The sequence below is a fragment of the Manis pentadactyla genome, chromosome 15, assembly GCF_030020395.1.
Source record: "Manis pentadactyla isolate mManPen7 chromosome 15, mManPen7.hap1, whole genome shotgun sequence".
Classification (NCBI taxonomy): domain Eukaryota; kingdom Metazoa; phylum Chordata; class Mammalia; order Pholidota; family Manidae; genus Manis; species Manis pentadactyla.
This window is the reverse complement of record NC_080033.1, coordinates 14826294-14850923: the sequence shown is the minus strand read 5'-3', so window position 1 is coordinate 14850923 and position 24630 is coordinate 14826294. Positions and strand designations below refer to the sequence as shown.

The following is a 24630-nucleotide window of genomic DNA, read 5'->3' as shown; positions in this document are numbered from 1 at the left end:
AAATTAAAAAAGGAAGAGAAGTCCGTTATTCCACTGCAGCTTGGTAAAGAAAAAGGGCAACAAGAAATGCCTCATCAAGGGGAAGAGGTGCTAAGCCACGCCTCAGTTGGCCCCCTCATCTCTCGACCTGTTGGGCCCCACGACTGTGCCTGTCTTAGGTTGTTCCTCCCGTGAGGAATCTTACCCGTCTCTGGCTAGCCAGTCATCTCTTGCGGCTATACAGGGAGTAAATGCGATAGAGCAAAGAGGCGTAGAAAAGATTTATGCAAACACTTTGTCATCCCCTTAATTGCTGTGGAATTTTAAAATATACAGTGGTCTGTCACATGGACTCTCAAGAAAATAACATGCAATTAATAATTTTTTGCCATGACTTCTTGAAATATAGCATATGCTTGAATTGGCTTTATTAAGCCAGCAATCAGATGGCACATCCATGCTACAAAAATGGGAAGGCAAATGCATTAAAGAAGTAGGCTTATAAGTATTGGCCATAGCCAGTGAAACCAAGAGAACCAATCAGGTAATCCAGGTAATTGTGAAAACTTATCAATAATAGGGTGAATATCATCCAACTGGTTTTGAATTGTCTGTGAAAAATCAGATATATTAAAACAACACATTCCAGGAAATTGTTCACAGCCCAAATGTTCTTTCAGCAACAAATAGTCTATGGTAGCAAGATTTAAAGCACCGCCACTCGAACTTCTCCAAGTTCCTGATTAAGTTCCGACAGTATGGAAGCAGTCAGATTTGTAGTCTTGCTGTAGGCACAGGCCAGCTTAAGTATTTCCTTCTGCATTCCTACAACGAGTCCTGGTACAGGCAATACAAACGCAGCTGCGACTGCAACGGCAACAGGGTCCAACAATTTCAAGTTGTCATCACAATCTGGAGGCAGGACTCGGGTCACTCTTTGGTGTTTGAATCCAGAATGTTCTATAAGGGCTGGGAGAATACGTCCAATACACAAATGCCTTGATAATGTGAGGAAAAGGCTTGATAGGTTTTGTTATCACACAAAAACACGCAGCCATTTGGGAGTCTATATCCATATGGCCATTCTACATGAATAGTAGAATTACAGTAAGAAGGTATATTAGTACAATTGATACATATACAACTAGAAACTATAGTAGTGCTAACTGGTAAATTCAATTGAATTTCTCAAATTAGAATCTTGGGGGCTAAAGTAATATTTATTCCAGAAATATTAGTAAACCGTGAAAAGAGGAGTCCTATGCCTATCAAATTCTTCCTTAAGATTCCACTAATAGAGGAATCACCTGCTACACAAAAAGATGTCTTGTTAAGCCCTTGATTAGCCAATTGCAACCACATATTGGGTGAAGAATACTCATTCTCTGCAGTTAGTGAAATATCCAAATAAACAACTACTTTTACATATTTGATCAGGGCTTCCCTTCTGGAATTTTTCATGAGAATAATTGCCAATATCATTCCGGGTTAAAATTGTTTTATAAATATCATAGCGGGTATTGTCTCTTTTAGACTGATCAGTAGCATTATCCCAACCAAGTTTTCCTCTTTCTGTCTATATATTTCTTTTTTTTTTTTTTTTGTAGATAATTATTTTTTATTGAAGGGTACTTGACATACAGTATTACATTAGGTTCAGGTGTACAACACAGTGATTCAACATTTATACACATGATAATTCTAGCTACCAGCTATCACCATACAAAGTTGTTACAATAACTTGACTATATTCCTTATGCTATACATTACATCCCGGTTACTTATTTATTTTACAATTGGAAGTGTGTACTTTTTTTTTTTTTTTTTGAGAGGGCATCTCTCATATTTATTGATCAAATGGTTGTTAACAACAATAAAATTCTGTATAGGGGAGTCAATGCTCAATGCACAATCATTAATCCACCCCAAGCCTAATTTTCGTCAGTCTCCAATCTTCTGAAGCATAACGAACAAGTTCTTACATGGAGAACAAATTCTTACATAATGAATAAGTTACATAGTGAACAGTACAGGGGCAGTCATCACAGAAACTTTCGGTTTTGCTCATGCATTATAAACTATAAACAGTCAGTTCAAATATGAATATTCATTTGATTTTTATACTTGATTTATATGTGGATACCACATTCCTCTCTTTACTATTATTTTTAATAAAATGCTGAAGTGGTAGGTAGATACAAGATAAAGGTAGAAAACATAGTTTAGTGTTGTAAGAGAGCAAATGTAGATGATCAGGTGTGTGCCTGTAGACTATGTGTTAATCCAAGCAAGACAAGGGCAATAAAACACCCACGGATGCAGAAGATTTCTCAGAACAGGGGGGGTGAGGTTCTAAGCCTCACCTCTGTTGATCCCCAATTTCTCACCTGATGGCCCCCCTGCGACTGTGCCTGTCTTAGGTTGTTCCTCCCTTGAGGAATCTTACCCGTCTCTGGCTAACCAGTCATCTTCTGGGGCCATACAGGGAAATGTAAAGTTGGTAAGTGAGAGAGAAACCTTATTGTTTGAAAAGGTTACCTTTTTACTTCTTTGCAGATTTATGCCCTGTGGCTTCTATGCCCAGCATTTGTCTTGAGGTATCTTTACCACTTGGAAGAATTATGATACTCAGTTAATTCGATATGAGGCACGAATTCTATTTAAGGGTTGTAATTAGGAAGGAAGAAGAAAAGCTATAGAAGTAGCAGGCGGAAGAAAACTTGGGAAGATTGATTATTTCTTTGGCATATCTTCTTGTAGAGTAACTTCAGCATGGATAGGTTTTAAACTACTAATTAAATTGCGCACACACATTAACATAATAGGAGTACAGTTACATAACCAAAGCAGACCTATAATTACCAGCCATCTCCAGTGAATCCAAGAAAACCAGTTAGGCACCTTAGGCATTTGTGAAAACTTATCTATGATATAGTGCATATTGTCCAACTGAACTTGAACAGTCTGAGAGAAATCAGACAAATTAAAACAACCCATTCCTGGGGACTGTTCACATCCCATATGTTCTTTTAACAGTAAACAGTCTGTAGTTGTAAGATTTTGGAGCGCTACAATTTGCACTTCTCCTAATTCTTGGTTGAGTTCCAACAGTATAGATCCAGTCAAATTTGTTGTTTTACTGTATGCACAGGCCAGCTTAGATATCTCCTTCCTCATTCCCATGGCAAGTCCAGGAACTGGTGGGATGAGTGCATCTACAGCTGTAGCAGCACGTGGATCTTTGTCAGGGTTTTTTGATGATCAATTTCTGGTATGACTCTTCCAGAGAGTGCTGATGTTGGAAGTTCTTTTTCATATCGTATCTTAGTTCATTTTCAGGGTAGCCAAATTAGGCTCTGATCCTCTGTATAAACACAAACAGACCCTTTGCCTACACTTTTATATGCCCTTTATACACTTGTGTAGGACTCATTGGAGGTCACCACACAGGAACTGCTTTTTTGTTGTTGTTGTTATCATTAATCTACACTTACATGACGAATATTATGTTTACTAGGCTCTCCCCTACACCAGGTCCCCCCTATAAACCCCTTTACAGTCACTGTCCATCAGCATAGCAAAATGTTGTAGAATCACTACTTGTCTTCTCTGTGTTGTAGAGCCCGCCCCTTTCTCCCCCTCCATGCATGCTAATCTTAATACTCCCCTTCTTCTTCCCCCCCTTATCCCTCCCTACCCACCCATCCTCCCCAGTCCCTTTCCCTTTGGTACGTGTTAGTCCATTCTTGAGTTCTGTGATTCTGCTGCTGTTTTGTTCCTTCAGTTTTTCCTTTGTTCTTATACTCCACAGATGAGTGAAATCATTTGGTATTTCTCTTTCTCCACTTGGCTTATTTCACTGAGCATAATACCCTCCAGCTCCATCCATGTTGCTGCAAATGGTAGGATTTGCCCTTTTCTTATGGCTGAGTAGTATTCCATTGTGTATATGTACCACATCTTCTTTATCCATTCATCTATCAATGGACATTTAGGTTGCTTCCAATTCTTGGCTATTGTAAATAGTGCTGCGATAAACATAGGGGTGCATCTGTCTTTCTCAAACTTGATTGCTGCGTCCTTAGGGTAAATTCTTAGGAGTAGAATTCCTGGGTCAAATGGTAAGTCTGTTTTGAGCATTTTGATGTACCTCCATACTGCTTTCCACAATGGTTGAACTAACTTACATTCCAACCAGCAGTGTAGGAGGGTTCCCCTTTCTCCACAGCCTCGCCAACATTTGTTGTTGTTTGTCTTTTGGATGGCAGCCATCCTTACTGGTGTGAGGTGATACCTCATTGTAGTTTTAATTTGCATTTCTCTGATAATTAGCAATGTGGAGCATCTTTTCATGTGTCTGTTGGCCATCTGTATTTCTTTTTTGGAGGACTGTCTGTTCATTTCCTCTGCCCATTTTTTGATTGGATTATTTGTTTTTTGTTTGTTGAGGCATGTGAGCTCTTTATATATTCTGGACGTCAAGCCTTTATTGGATGTGTCATTTTCAAATATATTCTTCCATACTGTAGGGTTCCTTTTTGTTCTATTGATGGTGTCTTCTGCTGTACAGAAGCTTTTCTGCTTAATATAGTCCCACTTGTCCATTTTTGCTGTTGTTTTCCTTGCCCGGGGAGATATGTTCAAGAAGAGGTCACTCATGTTTATGTCTAAGAGGTTTTTGCCTATGTTTTTTTCCAGGAGTTTAATGGCTTCATGACTTGCATTCAGGTCTTTGACCCATTTTGAATTTACTTTTGTATATGGGGTTAGACAATGGTCCAGTTTCGTTCTCCTACATGTAGCTGTCCAGTTTTGCCAGCACCATGTGTTGAAGAGACTGTCATTTTGCCATTGTATGTCCATGGCTCCTTTATCAAATATTAATTGACCATATATGTCTGGGTTAATGTCTGGATTGTCTAGTCTGTTCAATTGGTCTGTGGCTCTGTTCTTGTGCCAGTACCAAATTGTCTTGATTACTATGGCTTTATAGTAGAGCTTGAAGTTGGGGACTGAGATCCCCCCTACTTTATTCTTCTTTCTCAGGATTGCTTTGGCTATTCTGGGTCTTTGGTGTTTCCATATGAATTTTTGAATTATTTGTTCCAGTTCATTGAAGAATGTTGCGGGTAGTTTCATAGGGATTGCATCAAATCTGTATATTGCTTTGGGCAGGATGGCCATTTTGACGATATTAATTCTTCCTAGTCACGAGCATGGGATGAGTTTCCATCTGTTAGTGTCCCCTTTAATTTGTCTTAAGAGTGACTTGTAGTTTTCAGAGTATAAGTCTTTCACTTCTTTGGTTAGGTTTATTCCTAGGTATTTTATTTTTTTTTGATGCAATTGTGAATGGAGTTGTTTTCCTGATTTCTCTTTCTGCTGGTTCATTGTTACTGTATAGGAAAGCCACAGATTTCTGTGTGTTGATTTTGTATCCTGCAACTTTGCTGTATTCTGATATCAGTTCTAGTAGTTTTAGGGTGGAGTCTTTAGGGTTTTTATGTACAGTATCATGTCATCTGCAAACAGTGACAGTTTAACTTCTTCTTTACCAATCTGTATTCCTTGTATTTTTTTGTTTTCTTTGATTGCCGTGGCTATATATATTTCATTACCATCTTTTTCCAAATCACCGGGCCTACAGGAGTTGAACAAGTGGAGATACAATGAAGTACTACTCCCCGGCTGAAGTACGGAGGACTGCTAATACTAGCCGTAATAGTACAGGCCTGGGTTATGTATATGTGTATAGAGATTAGAATCAAAAACTTCATTATCATGTAGGGATCCTCACTCCAGTGACGGAACCGGTTGAGGGACATCACCTGGGACAGCCATCTCAGATGGCGATGTTGCTGGGAGTTCCCTTTTATAGCGTATCTTGATCTGCTTTCTAGGCAGCCAGATCAAGCGTTGGTCCTCTGTAATGACACAAACAAACCCTTTGCCCTACACCTTAATATGACCTTCATACCATTGTGAAGAACCTATTGGAGACCACCATACAGGAACTGCTGTTGTTTTAGAAAAAGAAATATTGTCAGAAAAATGCACTTCCATAGCTTATTGTCACCCTTTAAAAGACCAAAATTAAGGATATGTAAAGCATGTATTAATCATTAATTTGCAGTTAATTTTATCATATTGGGCAGTAATCCCCCTTTTTGTTTTAATAAATAATGCTTAAGAGTAGGATGGCGATGTTCATTTAGAGCTTGGCCTGTAGAATTGTATGAAATGCCTGTTTTATGAGTGATATAATATAGCTGAAAAAAATTTTTTTAGCATAGAGGAGAGGTAAAGTGGAGCATTGTCAGTCAGCTTAAGAGAAAAACTTAAAACAATTTGTCAGCAACATTTGAAACAAAAAGCCACAAAATCATCTTCTTTAGTTTACTTAATCCTATGTAACTAATAACCTGTTCTGCTGAAATCTAGTTCTTTACTAATTTAGGAGTAATAAAACAGTGACTTTAAATGACAAAAGACTTACAAATTACAATGGTTAAAGACTTGGTGAGAGCTTACATAAGATATTTGACATAAGAAAATTTGGATATTTCTGTACCACAAAATATTCAGTAACAAAGTTTAGCATCATTCCTTTAGACAGTGCTTTCTAGGTAAATATATATCAGACAAATAAGCCAAATTAGCCAAATAATTTTCCCGATGAGGAGAAAAAATTATTCTGACGTGTTCCAGGGGCCCTCTGGAAAATATCAGAGTTAACCAGAGGTAAAAGCACCTTTTTGAATTTGATTTTGAAAAGTTGTCAGAAGAAAGTTTCTTTGGCATTTGATTAAATAAGATTATAGGTTGCCATGAAGCAATATTTACCTATTTAACTGGAATGACAACAAAATACTTCAAAGGCAGATACAGAAGTTTACACATTTGTTCTCAAAGTTTATCTTTTAGTCCTTTGATATTAGAATCTCATTTTCTTAAATACTCAGACAATCCATTGAGACTTTAAGCATGAGAAACTATTTTGACAAAACAATTAGAAAACCTTTTGTAATCTTTCAACATCAAGAGCAGACTAACAGTTTAAGAAAACTTTGTCTTTTTAACTGAAAACAAAATTCTAATTTTGCAGTGTACTTGATATCAAGACTCGCTTTAATTTCACATAGAATGACTATATCAATTTTTCCACAAGCTTTCTACAACTTTCTCTTTACATTCAGTGTTCTACCCCTTTAAATAAATAGCTGTACTTTAGAACAATTACCTTCTTTTACCCTCAACAAAACGAATTTCCATTCTTTATACTTTCTCTTATTAAAACACACATGTTTAGCATACAGAAATATTTTCTTTATTATATTAAGTAGTTTTCATTAGAACTTAAAACCATTTGATACTTTAACTTTCAGTGAACACTGAAAAATAGGCCACTGTAAACTGTTACAGTAGCATTCTTCAGATTGATACATCTATGAACATATATTATCATTTTTGGAAATATGCTTTACAGCACAATTTCTCATTAGGCACAAAATATGTCTATATAACTTAGCAAACTTTAAGAACTTTGGTTACCACAAAAATTCTCAGGCTGTTTGCATATACATAAACTGTTATACATTAATACAGTATTATTATTAATGAGACAGGGAACATTAGTGTAGTCAGAGTAGGGTGAGGGCCTCTAGAGGGGGCAGGGCGAGATATTTGCAGTCAGAGCATGTAACTAATGCAAGGAAACCCCCCTACTAAAACTCTATGTTAAACATTGAGCTCTAGAATCATTATTCAGTGAGATCAGTTAATGTTCCCCAGATAAAGAAGAGTAGCACATGTTTTATTATGCTAATCATTTGTAACCATGTGTAAGATTCACTTTAGCATACTAAAAGGCCCAGGCCTATGTGCTCTTTCCTCCTTCAGATCTGACAAGGTGATTCTGCAAACTGAGCAACTAACTTAGCATGTAGACCCAGCTGTAGAAGGGATGGTAAAAGGCAGGAAGAATTCCATCTTAAAGATAAGATTGCATTGTAACACCCAGGAAGTTCAAGAGGCAAGATTCTTTAGCAAGTAGACAATACTTCAGCCCACCTTGGGGGCTGGGCAGGCAGCCTTTTGATATGCTCCCAGACCAAGGCACCGGTGTCCCAGAGAGAAATCAAGGCAGGAAATTCCTTACTGGTAAGTTAATTTTTAATATTCAGGAACCACTTAACAAGTCCCCACCCCTACGTTATTTCATGTTCTCAAAAAATTCTCAACTGCCTATAAAACCCCCTAGACAACGCACCACTGCAGACTCTCTCGTCCCTTCCTGGCGTGAGCCGGGAGCTCTGTCCTTTCATTTTATCTCTAAATAAAAGCCTGTACCTTGCTCTACTACCTTGACTGTTTGTGAAGCTCATTCTTTGGCTCCGCAAACAAGAACCCCGGCATCATTAAGATGTTTATTTGCTACAATTGTTTACTTATTTTTAGCAACCATGCTAGATTACTTACAAAACTTTTACCAAATATTAGACAAAGTCAAGCTTTTCTTTAAGCATCTTCTTGAAATGTTTAACAGGTAACATCAACTTAAATGACTTTAAGTAAACTTGGGCAGCTGATAACTATAAGGACATGTCCGTTTCAGTTAAACTTAAATTAGCATTAATGTTTAATATTTTTAATTAGATTTTCTGAACGTTTTAGAATGCCCAATTTTCACAAGTGCTTGTTTTTTTTTAGTTTTATTTTGTTATCATTAATCTACAATTACATATAGGACATTATGTTTACTAGGCTCCCCCCTTCAAGTCCCCCCCACATCCCCGTTCACAGTCACTGTCCATCAACATAGTAAGATGCTATAAAATCACTACTAGTCTTCCCTGTGTTGCACAGCCCTCCCCGTGCCCCCCCAACACTATACATGCTAATCGTATGCCCCCTTTCTTTTTTTCCCGGCCTTATCCCTCCCTTCCCACCCATCCTCCCCAGTCCCTTTCCCTTTGGTAACTATTTGTAGATTCTTGGGTTCTGTGCTTCTGCTGCTGTTTTGTTCCTTCAGTTTTCTTTTGTTCTTATACTCCACATATGAGTGAAATCATTTGGTACTTGTCTTTCTCCACCTGGCTTATTTCACTGAGAATAATACCCTCAAGCTCCATCCATGTTGTTGCGAATGGTAGGATTTGTTTTTTTCTTATGGCTGAGTAATATTCCATTGTGTATATGTACCACGTCTTCTTTATCCATTCATCTAGTGATGGACACTTAGGTTGCTTCCATATCTTGGCTATCGTAAATAGTGCAGCGATAAACATAGGGGTGCATCTGTCTTTTTCAAACTGGAGTGCTGCATTCTTGGGGTAAATTCCTAGAAGTGGAATTCCTGGGTCAAATGGTATTTCTATTTTGAGCATTTTGAGGAACCTCCATACTGCTTTCCACAATGGTTGAACTAATTTACATTCCCACCAGCAGTGGAGGAGGGTTCCCCTTTCTCCACAACCTCGACAAAATTTGTTGTTGTTTGTCTCTTGGATGGTAGCCATCCTTACTGGTGTGCGATGATATCTCATTGTGGTTTAAATTTGCATTTCTCTGATGATGAGCGATGTGGAGCATCTTTTCATGTGTCTGTTGGCCATCTGAATTTCTTCTTTAGAGAACTGTCTATTCAGCTCCTCTGCCCTTTTTTTAATTGGATTATTTGCTTTTCGTTTGTTGAGTTGTGTGAGCTCTTTATACGTTTTAGATGTCAACTCTTTATCGGATCTGTCATTTACGAATATATTCTCCCATACTGTAGGATACCTTTTTGTTCTATTGATGGTGTCCTTTGCTGTACAGAAACTTTTCAGCTTGATATAGTCCCATTTGTTCATTTTTGCGTTTGTTTTCCTTGCCCGGGGAGATATGTTCAAGAAGAGGTCACTCATGTTTATGTCTAAGAGATTTTTGCCTTTGTGTTTTTCTAAGAGTTTTATGGTTTCATGACTTACATTCAAGTCTTTGATCCATTTCGAATTTACTTTTGTGTATGGGGTTAGACAGTGATCCAGTTTCACTCTCTTACATGTAGCTGTCCAGTTTTGCCAGCACCATCTGTTGAAGAGACTCTCATTTCCCCATTGTATATCCATGGCCCGTTTATCAAATATTAGTTGACCATATATGTTTGGGTTAATGTTTGGAGTCTCTATTCTGTTCCATTTGTCTGTGGCTCTGTTCTTGTGCCAGTACCAAATTATATTGATTACTGTGGCTTTGTAGTAGAGCTTGAAGTAGGGGAGTGAGATCCCCCCCCACTTTATTCTTCCTTCTCAGGATTGCTTTAGCTATTCGGGGTCTTTGGTGTTACCATTTGAATTTTTGAACTATTTGTTCCAGTTCATTGAAAAATGTTGTTGGTAGTTTGATAGGGATTGCATCGAATCTGTATATTGCTTTGGGCAGGATGGCCATTTTGATGAAATTAATTCCTCCTAGCCAGGAGCATGGGATGAGTTTCCATTTGTTAGTGACCTCTTTAATTTCTCTTAAGAGTGTCTTATAGTTTTCAGGGTATAGGTCTTTTACTTCTTTGGTTAGGTTTATTCCTAGGTATTTATTCTTTCTGATGCAATTGTGAATGGAATTGTCTTCCTGATTTCTCTTTCTATTAGTTTATTGTTAGTGTATAGGAAAGCCACAGATTTCTGTGTGTTAATTTTGTATCCTGCAACTTTGATGAATTCCAATATTAGCTCTAGTAGTATTTGAGTGGTCTTTAGGGTTTTTTATGTACAATATCATGTCATCTGCAAATAGTTACAGTTTAACTTCTTCTTTACCAATCTGGATTCCTTGTATTTCTTTGTTTTGTCTAATTGCCATGGCTAGGACCGCCAGTACTATGTTGAATAACAGTGGGGAGAGTGGGCATCCCTGTCTTGTTCCTGATATCAGAGGAAAAGCTTTCAGCTTCTCGCTGTTCAGTATGATGTTGGCTGTGGGTTTATCATAGATGGCCTTTATTATGTTGAGGTACTTGCCCTCTATACCCATTTTGTTGAGAGTTTTTATCATGAATGGATGTTGAATTTTGTCGAATGCTTTTTCAGCATCTATGGAGATGATCATGTGGTTTTCGTCTTTCTTTTTGTTGATGTGGTGGATGACGTTGATGGATTTTCGAATGTTGTACCATCTTTGCATTCCTGGGATGAATCCCACTTGGTCATGGTGTATGATCCTTTTGATGTATTTTTGAATTCGGTTTGCTAATAGTTTGTTGAGTATTTTTGCATCTATGTTCATCAGGGATATTGGTCTGTACTTTTCTTTTTTGCTGGGGTCTTTGCCTGGTTTTGGTATTAGGGTGATGATGGCTTCATAGAATGAGTTTGGGAGTATTCCCTCCTCTTCTATTTTTTGGAAAACTTTAAGGAGAATGGGTATTATGTCTTCCCTGTATGTCTGATAAAATTCCGAGGTAAATCCATCTGGCCCGGGGGTTTTCTTCTTTGGTAGTTTTTTTATTACCACTTCAATTTCGTTGCTGGTAATTGGTCTGTTTAGATTTTCTGTTTCTTTCTGGGTCAGTCTTGGAAGGTTGTATTTTTCTAGGAAGTTGTCCATTTCTCCTAGGTTTCCCAGCTTGTTAGCATATAGGTTTCCATAGTATTCTCTAATAATTCCTTGTATTTCTGTGGGGTCCATTGTGATTTTTCCTTTCTTGTTTCTGATTCTGTTGATGTTCTGATTCTGATTCTCTTTTCCTCTTAATAAGTCTGGCTAGAGGCTTTTCTACTTTGTTAATTTTCTTGAAGAATCAGCTCTTGGTTTCATTGATTTTTTTCTATTGTTTTATTTCTCAATTTTATTTATTTCTTCTCTGATCTTTATTATGTCCCTCCTTCTGCTGACCTTATGCCTCATTTGTTCTTCTTGTTCCAATTTTGATAATTGTGACATTAGACCATTCATTTGTGATTGTTCTTCCTTCTTTAAATATGCCTGGATTACTGTATACTTTCCTCTTAAGACTGCTTTTGCTGTATCCCACAGTAGTTGGGGCTTTATGTTGTTCTTGTCGTTTGTTTCCATATATTGCTGGATCCCCATTTTGATTTGGTCATTGATCCATTGATTATTTAGGAGCATGTTGTTAAGCCTCCATGTGTTTGTGGGCCTTTTTGCTTTCTTTGTAGAATTTATTTCTAGTTTTATGCCTTTGTGGTCTCAAAAGTTAGTTGGTAGGATTTCAATCTTTTTGAATTTACTGAGGCTCTTTTTGTTGCCTAGTATGTGGTCCATTCTGGAGAATGTTCCATGTGAACTTGAGAGGGATGTATATCCTGTTGCTTTTGGGTGTAGAGTTCTGTAGATGTCTATTAGGTCCATCTGTTCTAGTGTGTTGTTCAGTGCCTCTGTGTCCTTACTTACTTTCTGTCTGGTCGATCTGTCCTTTGGAGTGAGTGGTGTGTTGTAGTCTCCCAAAATGAATGCATTGCATTTTATTTCCTCCTTTAATTCTATTAGTATTTGTTTCACATATTTTGGTGCTCCTGTATTGGGTGCATATATATTTATAATGGTTATATTCTCTTTGTGGACTGAGCCCTTTATCATTATGTAATGTCCTTCTTTATCTTTTGTTACTTTCTTTATTTTGAAATCTATTTTGTCTGATATAAGTATTGCAACACCTGCTTCTTTCTCTCTGTTGTTTGCAAGAAATATCTTTTTTCATTTGGGTCAGTCTTGGAAGGTTGTGCATGTCTTTGGGTTTGAGGTGAGTCTCTCGTAAGCAGCATATGTATGGGTCTTGCTTTTTTATCCGTTCTATTACTCTGTGTCTTTTGATTGGTACATTCAGTCAATTTATATTTAGGGTGATTATTGAATGGTATGTACTTACTGCCATTGCTGGCTTTAAGTTTGTGGTTACCAAAGGTTCAAGGTTAGCTTCTTTACTATCTTACTGTCTAACTTAACTCACTTATTGAGCTATTATAAACATGGTCTGCTGATTCTTTATTTCTCTCCCTTCTTATTCCTCCTCCTCCCTTCTTCATATGTTGGGTGTTTTGTTGTGTGCTCTTTTTAGGAGTGCTCCCATCTAGAGCAGTCCCTGTAAGATGCCCTGTAGAGGTGGTTTGTGGGAGGCAAATTCCCTCAACTTTTGCTTGTCTGGGAATTGTTTAATCCCTCCTTCATATTTAAATGATAATTGTGCTGGATACAGTATTCTTGGTTCGAGGCCCTTCTGTTTCATTGCATTAAGTATATCATGCCATTCTCTTCTGGCCTGTAGGGTTTCTGTTGAGAAGTCTGATGATAGCCTGATGGGTTTTCCTTTGTAGGTGACCTTTTTTTTCTCTCTGGCTGCCTTTAATACTTTTTCCTTGTGTTTGATCTTTGCCATTTTAATTATTATGTGTCTTAGTGTTGCCCTCCTTGGATCCCTCTTCATGGGAGTTCTGTGTACCTCTGTGGTCTGAGAGGCCATTTCCTCCCCTAGTTTGGGGAAGTTTTCAGCAATATTTCTTCAAAGACACTTTCTATCCCTTTTTCTCTCTTCTTCTTCTGGTACCCCTATAATGCGGATATTGTTCCATTTCGTTTGGTCACTCAGTTCTCTTAAAATTCTTTCATTCCTGGAGATCCTTTTATCTCTCTCTGCATCAGCTTCTCTGCGTTCCTGTTCTCTGTTTTCTAGTCCATTAATGGTCTCTTATATCTCGTCCATTCTGTTTTGAAGTTCTTCCAGAGCTTGTTTTATTTCTGTATTCTCCCTACTTAGTTCTTGCATATTTCTCTGCAAGTCCATCAGCATGGTTATGACTTTTGTTTTGAATTCTTTGTCAGGAATACTGGTTAAATTTATCTCCCCAGGTTCCTTCTCAGGGGAAGATGTAGATGATGGCGAACTTGTCCACAAGCGCTTGTTTTTAAATCAATTTTTATTAATAGCATTCGGAGGTAGGAAAATATTTTTCATTTACACACTTAGACACACAAACATACAAATTGAGATGTAATGACTACAGTTAGGAACACTTTTCTTATAAAAACATATACACAGACAGACAAACTGATATAAGGATTTGAGTTAGTAATATTTAATTGCCTTCTTTCCTTTTAGCTTACTTGATTAAAAGTACTTCAGTTTTCAAGAATACACTCTAAGGGTGAGCAGTTTACATAACTGGATTAAGGTTTAGATGGCCCCAGACTAACAGGGCCCATGAAGGCTCTGAACTGATGATAGGGACTGTGTGTGTCCAGGGGACTGGAATTGAAATACAAGTACCATTCTAGCTCCAGTCATTTAAAGCCAGGCTCTATTGCAGAAGATACATTTCTTCTGTTTCAGGGAGTTTAGTTTAAGACTTCTCAATTCTCAAAGATAATGATGAACTTAATAAGTAGAATAGATTTTCACTAAAAGAATTTAGAAAACTAGCTCTATATTGTAGTAGTTCATCGGTCTTTTGACTATTTTCTTCCCTTGTGGCAAAATATATTTAGCTGCATAACATTATATTGCATAATTCTTTCAGGGGCCAAGCCTCTCTAATCAGAGAGTTTGTACTGGGGCCAGGTTTGTGTGCAGAAGATAAGATACTTCTTTTTTAGAGTTTAGGGATCGAATTGCTCTCAGTTAGTTTTCCTAGTTTTTTCTGCCTGAGCTTCAGTCATTCCTCCAGAGGCCCCTGCCTGTCTGATAAATGCAGGGACTGTGTGACTTTTCACCACTAGAGCCTTGATCTGTGTCACAAGCTTGTTTTGCTTCCCTGGGGCTGCAGACAATGAAATGCTTAGCTCCAGGATGACTGCCTCTAAGGAAAGCAATTAATAGAATAGAGCTATTTACTGTTGATCTGAGGGTTCAGCTTGATTACTTTACAGGCTGTATTTACATTACACAGGAGAAAGTAACGCAGGCCTAAGAGGACTGCTTTGAATGGGGAGCAAGGTAAAAAAGCAATCTTTAAGGTCAATGATAGCCATATTCCAGTCTTTTGGAATCATAGCCGGAAAAGGGAGGCCTTGTTGTAAAGGTCCCATAGGTTTAAGAACCGCATTAATTTGCCTTAAGTCATGTAAGAGTCTCTAATTTCCTGACTTCTTTTTTATAACAAATACAGGGGAATTCCATGGGCTTGGGGAAAATTCTAATCTGTCTATCTGAAGCTGTTCTTTAAGTTGTGTAAGGATGCCACTTTTTCTATATTAAGGGGCTACTGATCCAGTCAAACTGGCACAGGGATAGTGTTTGCCTGTCTGTGAGCCTCTTTGAAATCTCTTAATGCATTACTCCCATCAGCTTGTCTGAGGGTTCCCTGTGGAGGCAACTGATAAAAATACTTTTTTATTTTTATTTTTTTGTTATCATTAATCTACAATTACATGAAGAACATTATGTGTACTAGACTCCCCCCTTCACCAAGTCCCCCCCACAAACCCCATTACAGTCACTGTCCATTAGCGTGGTAAGATGCTTGAGAATCACTACTTGTCTTCTCTGTGTTGTACAGCCCTCCCCTTTCCCCCAGTCCCCACTTTATACATGCTAATCATAGTACCCCCTTCCTTCTTCCCCGCCCTTATATCTCCCTACCCTCCCATTCTCTCCAGTTCCTTTCCCTTTGGTAACTGTTAGTCCATTGTTGCATTCTGTGATTCTGCTGCTGTTTTGTTCCTTCAGGTTTTCTTTGTTCTTATACTCCACATATGAGTGAAATCATTTGGTATTTGTCTTTCTCTGCTTGGCTTATTTCACTGAGCATAATACCCTCTAGCCCCATCCATGTTGCTGCAAATGGTAGGATTTGATTTCTTCTTATGGCTATTATGTATATGAACCATGTCTACTTTATCCATTTATCTACTGATGGACACTAAGGTTGCTTCTGTTTCTTGGCTATTGTAAATAGTGCTGTGATAAACATAGGGGTGCATCTGTCTTTTTCAAACTGGGCTGCTGCATTCTTAGGGTAAATTCTTAGAAGTGAAATTCCTGCGTCAAATGGTATTTCTATTTTGAGCATTCTGAGGAACCTCCATACTGCTTTCCACAACAGTTGAACTAATTTACATTCCCACCAGCAGTGGAGGGTTCCCCTTTCTCCACAGCCTCGCCAACATTTGTTGTTGTCTTTTGGATGGTAGCCATCCTAAGTGGTGTGAGGTGATATCTCATTGTGGTTTTAATTTGCATTTCTCTGATAACTAGCGATGTGGAGCATCTTTTCATGTGTCTGTTGGCCATCTGAATTTCTTCTCTGGAGAATTGTCTGTTCAGCTCCCCTGCCCATTTTTTAATTGGATTATTTGTTTTTTGTTTGTTGAGGTGGGTGAGCTCTTTATATATTTTGGATGTCAAGCCTTTATCGGATCTGTCATTTATGAATATATTCCCCCATACTGTAGTTTATCTTTTTGTTCTATTGATGGTGTCCTTTGCTGTAGAGAAGCTTTTCAGCTTGATGTAGCCCCACTTGTTCATTTTTGCTTTTGTTTTCCTTGCCCTGGGAGATATGTTTATGAAGAAGTCGCTAATGTTTATGTCCAACAGATTTTTTCCTATGTTTTTTTCTAAGAGTTTTATGGTTTCATGACTTACATTCAGGTCTTTGATCCATTTCGAATTTACTTTTGTATATGGGGTTAGACAGTGATCCAGTTTCATTCTCCTACATGTAGCTGTCCAGTTCTGCCAGCACCATCTGTTGAAGAGACTGTCATTTCCCCATTGTATGTCCATGACTCCTTTATCATATATTAATTGATCATAAAAAATGGGGAGATATATGTTTGGGTTAATGTCTGGAGTCTCTAATCTGTTCCCTTCGTCTGTGCCTCTGTACTTGTGCCAGTACCAAATTGTCTTGATTACTGTGGCTTTGTAGTGGAGCTTGAAGTTGGGGAGCGAGATCCCCCCCCACTTTATTCTTCCTTCTCAGGATTGCTTTCGCTATTTGGGGTCTTTGGTGTTTCCATATGAATTTTTGAACTATTTGTTCCAGTTCGTTGAAAAATGTTGTTGGTAATTTGATAGGGATTGCATCAAATCTGTATATTGCTTTGGGCAGGATGGCCATTTTGACTATATTAATTCTTCCTAGCTAAGAGTATGGGATGAGTTTCCATTTGCTAGTGTCCTCTTTCATTTCTCTTAAGAGTGTCTTATAGTTTTCAGGGTATAGGTCTTTCACTTCTTTGATTAGGTTTATTCCTAGGTATTTTATTCTTTTTGATGCAATTGTGAATGGAATTGTTTTCCTGATTTCTCTTTTTATTGGTTCATTGTTAGTGTATAGTAAAGCCACAGATTTCTGTGTGTTAATTTTGTATCCTGCAACTTTGCTGTATTCTGATGTCAGTTCTAGTAGTTTTGGAGTGGAGTCTTTAGGGTTTTTTATGTACAATATCATGTCATCTGGAAATAGTGACAGTTTAACTTCTTCTTTACCAATCTGCATTCCTTGTATTTCTTTGTTTTCCCTGATTGCTGTGGCTAGGACCTCCAGTACTATGTTAAATAACAGTGGGGAGAGTGGGCATCCCTGTCTTGTTCCCAATCTGAGAGGAAATGCTTTCAGCTTCTCACTGTTCAGTATGATGTTGGCTGTGGGTTTATCATATATGGCCTTTATTATGTTGAGGTACTTGCCCTCTATACACATTTTGCTGAGGGTTTTTATCATGAATGGATGTTGAATTTTGTTGAATGCTTTTTCAGCATCTATGGAGATGATCATGTGGTTTTTCTCCCTTTTTTTGTTTATGCGGTGGATGATGTTGATAGATTTTTGAATGTTGTACCATCCTTCCATCTCTGGGATGAATCCCACTTGGTCGTCGTGTATGATCCTTTTGATATATTTTTGAATTGTTTGCTAATATTTTGTTGAGTATTTTTGCATCTACATTCATCAGGGATATTGGTCTGTAATTTTCTTTTTTGGTGGGGTCTTTTCCTGGTTTTGGTATTAGGGTGATGTTGGCTTCATAGAATGAATTTGGGAGTATTCCCCCCTCTTCTAATTTTTGGAAAACTTTAAGGAGAATGGGTATTATGTCTTCTCTGTATGTCTGATAAAATTCCGAGGTAAATCCATCTGGCCCGTGGGTTTTGTTCTTGGGTAGTTTTTTGATTACCGCTTCAATTTCTTTGCTCGTACTTTGTTTATTTAACTTTTGTGTTTCTTCCTTGCTCAGTCTTGGTAGGTTGTATTTTTCTAGGAAACAATACTTTTTAATATATTTATGAGGTCGAGCAAAGTTCTTTTTAGACGTTTTCACTCCTCGTGTTTTCAGGAGGGCATGGAGTAATTTTAAGTAATCCTCCGATTTATTTGCTTTAGTTTCATGTTGGCCCATTATAGTGTCCCTGACGTCTCAATCCTGTTCCCTACGTACTCTTTCCAGGGAATCTTACCGGATCACTGATCTTCGGAGCTTTTTCCCGCCCTTGAATTGCAAGGGCCACAGAGCAGAGGTTCCCCGCCCTGAGTTTCAACCGTCTTTCAGGTCTCTGTTCGGGCACTACTTGTTGGACTCCTCCCCGTCGCCGACCCACAGACAGAGGAGGCGACGCGATGAGATATCGAAGACTGAGTAGGGCAGCCAGGGGACTCAAGGCATACCAGCTCAAGAGTGGTGCTGGAAAGGCGCCTCTCATATTTATTGATCAGGCATCACATTCCTGAGTGGGTTAACAAGTTTCTAGACACAATGATTAACATGCTTTGTTGGTAGCCATACCCGCCGCACCCAAAAATGGCGCCCAGCTTAAGAGAAAGTTGTAGGTAAAACAAAGACTACTTCTGGATAATCCCGCCACTGGAAAGTCCCGTACTTCCTGGCCGCATACCACATGCTAATTAGACCTTCACCTGCTAACCAATTGGCGTATCGTAGCAGCTATGCTAATGAAGCATCACAGGCAGCGCGCAATCAGCTTGGAGCATGAGAACTATATAGCTAGCCCAGTCTTTCCCTTTGTGTTCTTCCCCTGATGATTGTATCACAAAAGAGCTGAAGATTAAAGCTTTCTGCAGAAGAATCCTGCTGTTGTTGCGTGCTGTTCTTGCCGGCGAGGACGGGGCGCGCGACAAGTGGTGCCGAAACCCGGGAACCAGAACATCACCGGCACAGGAAGGACCCTTCAGACATCTGGAGAGGATTCAGAACTGCAGGACAGAAGAAAGCCCGGAGAGGTAAGTTCCGAGAGACGCACTTTTAAGGGTGGTGGCTGATGGTTCTCTGTAAATAAAGAGGCACCATGGGAAACGCACCATCGTTAGTCTCAGCATTACAGGCAGTTCTCAAAGAGCGAAATTTGAAGGTCTCCACCAAAGTTTTAGGATCATTTGTAAAAGAAGTAGACCGTATTGCCCCCTGGTTTATCTGTTCAGGGTCCCTCTCCATCCCGAGCTGGGACAAGTTAGGGAAAGATCTTGATAGAGAGGAAGAAGAGGGACACTTGAGAGGAGGCATTAGACCACTATGGAAACTGATTAGAGCTTGCCTGCAGGATGAAAAGTGTGAAAAGGTGATAAAAGCAGGTCAGAGAGCCTTGTCAGACATCCAAGAAAGTATGTCAGAAACGGAACGGGAGACAGAGCTAGCTCGTGGCCGAAAAAGGGCCGCTAAAACGAAAGTTAAAAAGCCCCAGAGTGAGGGAGAGAGCCCATCCAGGGCAAAAGCGAAAGAGCCCCGAGAAGCAGGTGACGACCGCCTCGGAGAAAATAGCAAATACCCCTGGAAAGAGTTGAGGGAACTCCAACTTTCCAATAGGGAATCAGAAGATGAATCAATATCCTCGGAAGAGGAGGAAGAGACCAGAGTCTCTAGAACTGCTAAGTGCAAAGGTACCAATGCCAGCAAAGCGGAGACGCAAACTAAAGGGAAAATGAAAGCGAGACGCTCCTCATCGCCCTTAGCCCCGCCGCCCTATGTGAACGGCGCACATTCCTTCTGTGCTCCAGAGGATTTAAGGGCAATTAGACAGATGTTCCCCGTAATCGAGGACAATGGAGCACGTGCCCATCAGCCCCTAACCCATAAAGAGGTCAAAGATCTAGCAGAGGCCGTTCGGACCTATGGAGTCAGTGCTAATTACACCCTAGCACAAATTGAGAGGCTGACAGAAACAGCTATGACGCCCTCAGACTGGCAGTATGTAGCAAAAGCCTGTCTTTCTAGCATGGGGCAGTATATAGAATGGAAGGCATTGTGGCATGATCTTAGCCTGACACAAGCACGTACCAATGCTGCTGAGGGGCAGCCCGTGTGGAATTTTGATATGTTAACAGGTCAGGGACAGTGGGTTGCTAACCAGACCACCTTCCCGGTACAAGTGTATGCGCAGATAAATGCGTGCGCAGCCAAAGCGTGGAAAGCTCTCACTAACAAAGGGGAAGTTTCAGGCAATTTAACAAAGATTATTCAAGGGCCAAGCGAGCCATTTTCAGACTTTGTTGCTCGCATGATGGAAGCTGCAGGCCGAGTGTTTGGAGATCAAGAACAGGCCATGCCCTTTATCCAACAACTAGTGTTTGAACAATGCACCAGAGAATGCAGACAGGCAATTACCCCCTGGAAGCAGAAAGGATTGACTGCTTGGTTGAAAGCTTGCAGGGAAGTAGGAGGGCCCCTCACCAATGCAGGCCTAGCCGCCGTTATATTGCAGAGTCATAGACAAGCTAAGAACCTTAATAGGAATGTTAAGTGTTTTCAATGTGGGCAACTGGGTCACATGAAGAGAGACTGTAGAGGCCCAGCCTTCGAGCAGACGGCCCAAAGAACCCCTGGAGTATGCCCGAGATGTAAGAAAGGCAGGCATTGGGCTAAGGAATGCCAATCTGTGAAAGACTTGGAAGGCAAACCTTTAGAGTCGCCAAAAAACTCCCAGAGGAGCCCCCGCCGCCAGGGCCCGCAAATATATGGGGCAGCCAGCACACCAGTGTCCTTCAGGAGCAGCACAGCCCCCCAAGGAGAGCTACTCCAGGTTCAGCAGGATTGGACATCCGTGCCACCACCAGAATAGTCTTAACCCCGCAGATGGGAGTTCAGCCCATTCCATCAGACTTTAAAGGCCCTTTGCCCCCGAACACTGTGGGATTGCTGTTAGGACGTTCCTCAGCAACCCTGAAAGGCCTTGTAGTTCACCCTGGAGTCATTGATCAGGATTATGAAGGACAAGTGAAAATTATGTGCTCAGCCCCTAGGGGTATTTACCCTATCTCCCCTGGGGATCGCATCGCCCAACTTTTAGTTTTGCCTAGTCTCCATGCCAAATATTCAGCCGCCACAGATAAGAGAGGAGAGAGAGGGTTTGGCTCTTCTAATTACAGTTCAGCCTTTATAGTATTAGATTTAGCAGACAGACCAAAATTGACCCTTAAAATAGAAGGAAAAAGTTTTGAAGGAATCCTAGATACTGGAGCAGATAAAAGTATTATCTCTGCAACCTGGTGGCCCTCCAAATGGCCAGTAATCCAGTCCTCACACTCTTTACAGGGTTTAGGATATGAGTCTAGTCCTACCATTAGCACCAGACCATTAAAATGGGGGGCGCCTGAGGGGCAGGAAGGTACCGTTACCCCTTATGTGCTCCCCCTACCGGTCAATCTATGGGGAAGAGATGTGATGCAAGCATTAGGCCTTAAACTAATTAATGAGTATTCCACTCCCGCTCAAGGCATAATGATGGATATGGGATATATCCCTGGTAAAGGTCTAGGAAAACACCAACAGGGACGTACAGAGCCTATTCTTCCCAAAGTAAAAAATGACTGTCATGGCCTGGGTTTTTCCTAGGGGCCATTGAAGACGCCATGCCCATACCTTGGCTTACGGAGGAGGCCATATGGGTTCCTCAGTGGCCCCTATCCTCTGAGAAATTGGAAGCAGCTCACCACTTAGTACAAGAACAGCTCCAATTAGGACATTTAGAACCTTCTGTATCTCCATGGAATACGCCCATATTTATAATCAGATAAAAGTCAGGATCATGGAGATTGCTTCATGACTTGAGAGCAGTAAATGCTCAAATGAGGCTATTTGGACCTGTCCAGCGAGGACTGCCACTTCTCTCTGCTCTACCCAAAGAATGGAAAGTAATCATAATAGACATCAAAGATTGTTTCTTCTCCATACACCTAAACACCAAAGATAGAGAAAGGTTTGCTTTTACCCTGCCAGCTATTAATCATGAGCAACCAGATGCCAGATTTCAGTGGAAAGTCCTCCCTCAAGGAATGGCAAATAGCCCCACCATATGTCAGCTGTATGTTCAAAAGGCATTAGCACCTATTCGCAAAAACTACCCCAAACTAAAAATTATTCACTATATGGATGATATCCTTCTCTGCTCCCCACAATCAGCAGGAGTAGAAGAGGCCTATGTAAAGCTCTCTAAATCCCTAGAATCATGGGGACTGAATATTGCCAGTGAGAAAGTCCAGAAATCTAGTATTAGCAAATTCCTAGGAACCACTATTTCCACAGATGTTATTTACCCCCAAAAGCTTGAGATAAGACATGATCAGCTGCGAACTTTGAATGATTTCCAGAAACTCCTAGGAGACATTAATTGGTTGCGGCCATTTTTAAAGATACCTACCACTGAATTGAAACCGCTATTTAAAATCCTAGAAGGGGACTCACAACTAACATCTCCGCGCTCCCTTACACCTGAGGCAGTGCAGGCCATCCACAAGGTAGAACAGGCCTTAATGACAGCACAATTGAATAGGATACAATTAAATGAACCCTTTGAATTATGCATCCTTCCTACTCCGGGACTGCCAACTGCAGTCTTGTGGCAACGAGGGCCACTGATCTGGATCCATCCCCAAGCCTCTCAGGCTAGAACGATAGAATACTACCCAGCTGCCATAGCCAATCTCGCTCTGAGGGGAGTAAAAAACTCATTTACACATTTTGGGAAAGCTCCAGCAACAATCATAACCCCTTACAATATGGAGCAGATACAAATATTATGTGCTATGAATGATGATTGGGCCATACTTGCTTATAGCTTCTCAGGAACCTTTGATAATCATTTCCCAAAGCATCCCCTCCTCAATTTTGCTAAAACTCATCCCTTAGTGTTCCCTCGAATCACTAGCCAAACCCCGTTGCCACATGGGGAGACAGTCTACACAGATGGGTCCAAGACAGGTACAGGTGCCTATGTCCATAATGGCGAAGTTGTAACAAAAAACTATACACCCAATACTCCGCAGATAGTAGAATGCCATATAGTTTTGGAAGTACTACAAACCTTTCATGGACCTTTAAATATTGTGTCAGACTCTAGTTATGTTGTTAATGCAGTTAATTCCCTAGAAGTAGCAGGACTGATCAAAGCATCTAGTTCAGTAGCTACCCTGTTCAAACAAATACAATCACAATTACTCCTTAGACGCTCTCCTTTATATATGACCCACATTAGAGCACATTCAGGCCTTCCCGGGCCTATGACCCAAGGCAACCACTTAGCAGACCTTGCAACTAGAAGCATAGCTTTCCCTCTGCTAGACCCTGTCGCCACAGCTTCAAAATTCCACTCACAATTCCATGTCACTGCTGAAACACTGCACAAGCGGTTTAGCATAACCAGAGCCGAAGCTAGGAACATTGTTCTTAGCTGCCAACACTGCTGCAGTTTTCTTCCCACACCTCATGTTGGGATCAATCCTAGAGGTATTAAGCCTTTACAGGTTTGGCAAATGGATGTAACACATATTTCTTCCTTTGGGAAGCTGAAATATGTGCATGTATCTGTAGATACTTGTTCGGGAGTCATATTTGCCTCCCCATTGTCTGGAGAGAAAGTTTCCCATGTCATTCACCACTGTCTTGAGGCTTGGAGCGCATGGGGGTTACCCCAAATCCTCAAAACAGACAATGGTCCCGCCTATACTTCTGCCAAATTTGCTCAATTTTGTCATCACATGGGAATTAAACATATCACTGGTCTTCCTTACAACCCACAGGGTCAAGGGATTGTGGAGCGCGCGAACCGCACTCTCAAATCCTATCTAATTAAACAGAAAGGGGGAATTGAAGGCGTACCCCCAACACCCAAATCGGCTATAGCCATAGCACTCTTCACTCTCAATTTTTTAAATTTGGATGATAGAGGTCATACAGCAGCAGACCGCCACAATCAATGGCCAAAAGACCCACAGGAACTAGTGAAATGGAAGGATGTATTATCTAACCAGTGGAAAGGCCCGGATCCAATCATAATAAGATCCAGGGGAGCTGTATGTGTTTTCCCCCAGGGTGAAGAAAACCCCTTCTGGATCCCGGAGCGCCTGACAAAGAAAGTCTTGGACAAAGGAGATGACCTCTTTGTACCTGCTGATCCTGCTCCTGTCACTGGGAACCCCGATTCAGGGAGTATTGAGATGGGGAATATTGTCTGCCTTTCCTAAGCCTATGCCAGTCTGCTTCAATGCAGCAGTTTTTCCACGTTTTTTCACTACCAACTCTAGCATAAACCTGCCATACCTAGCAAAAGATACTATAACGGCTCCATTGGGAGAAAACCGGTCCTTTGTAACCAATGGATCACTATGCTTCACCACTCAAAATCTAACTAACTGTATTTCCCTGAAAGTGCGCAAGTATGGGTGGTTCAGCGAAGTCAACCAGTGGGCGATAAATAGCTCAAAT

The 24630-nt window shown here is 40.2% G+C and overlaps 1 long non-coding RNA gene across 1 annotated transcript; it reads left to right on the top strand.

Moving 5' to 3' along the window:
* The first annotated feature begins 18970 nt into the window (after window positions 1-18970).
* Window positions 18971-24284, top strand: LOC130681142 (uncharacterized). Its single transcript, XR_008994191.1, has 2 exons — window positions 18971-19157; window positions 24237-24284. It is a non-coding gene; the product is annotated as an uncharacterized LOC130681142 (long non-coding RNA).
* The last annotated feature ends 346 nt before the right edge of the window (window positions 24285-24630 follow it).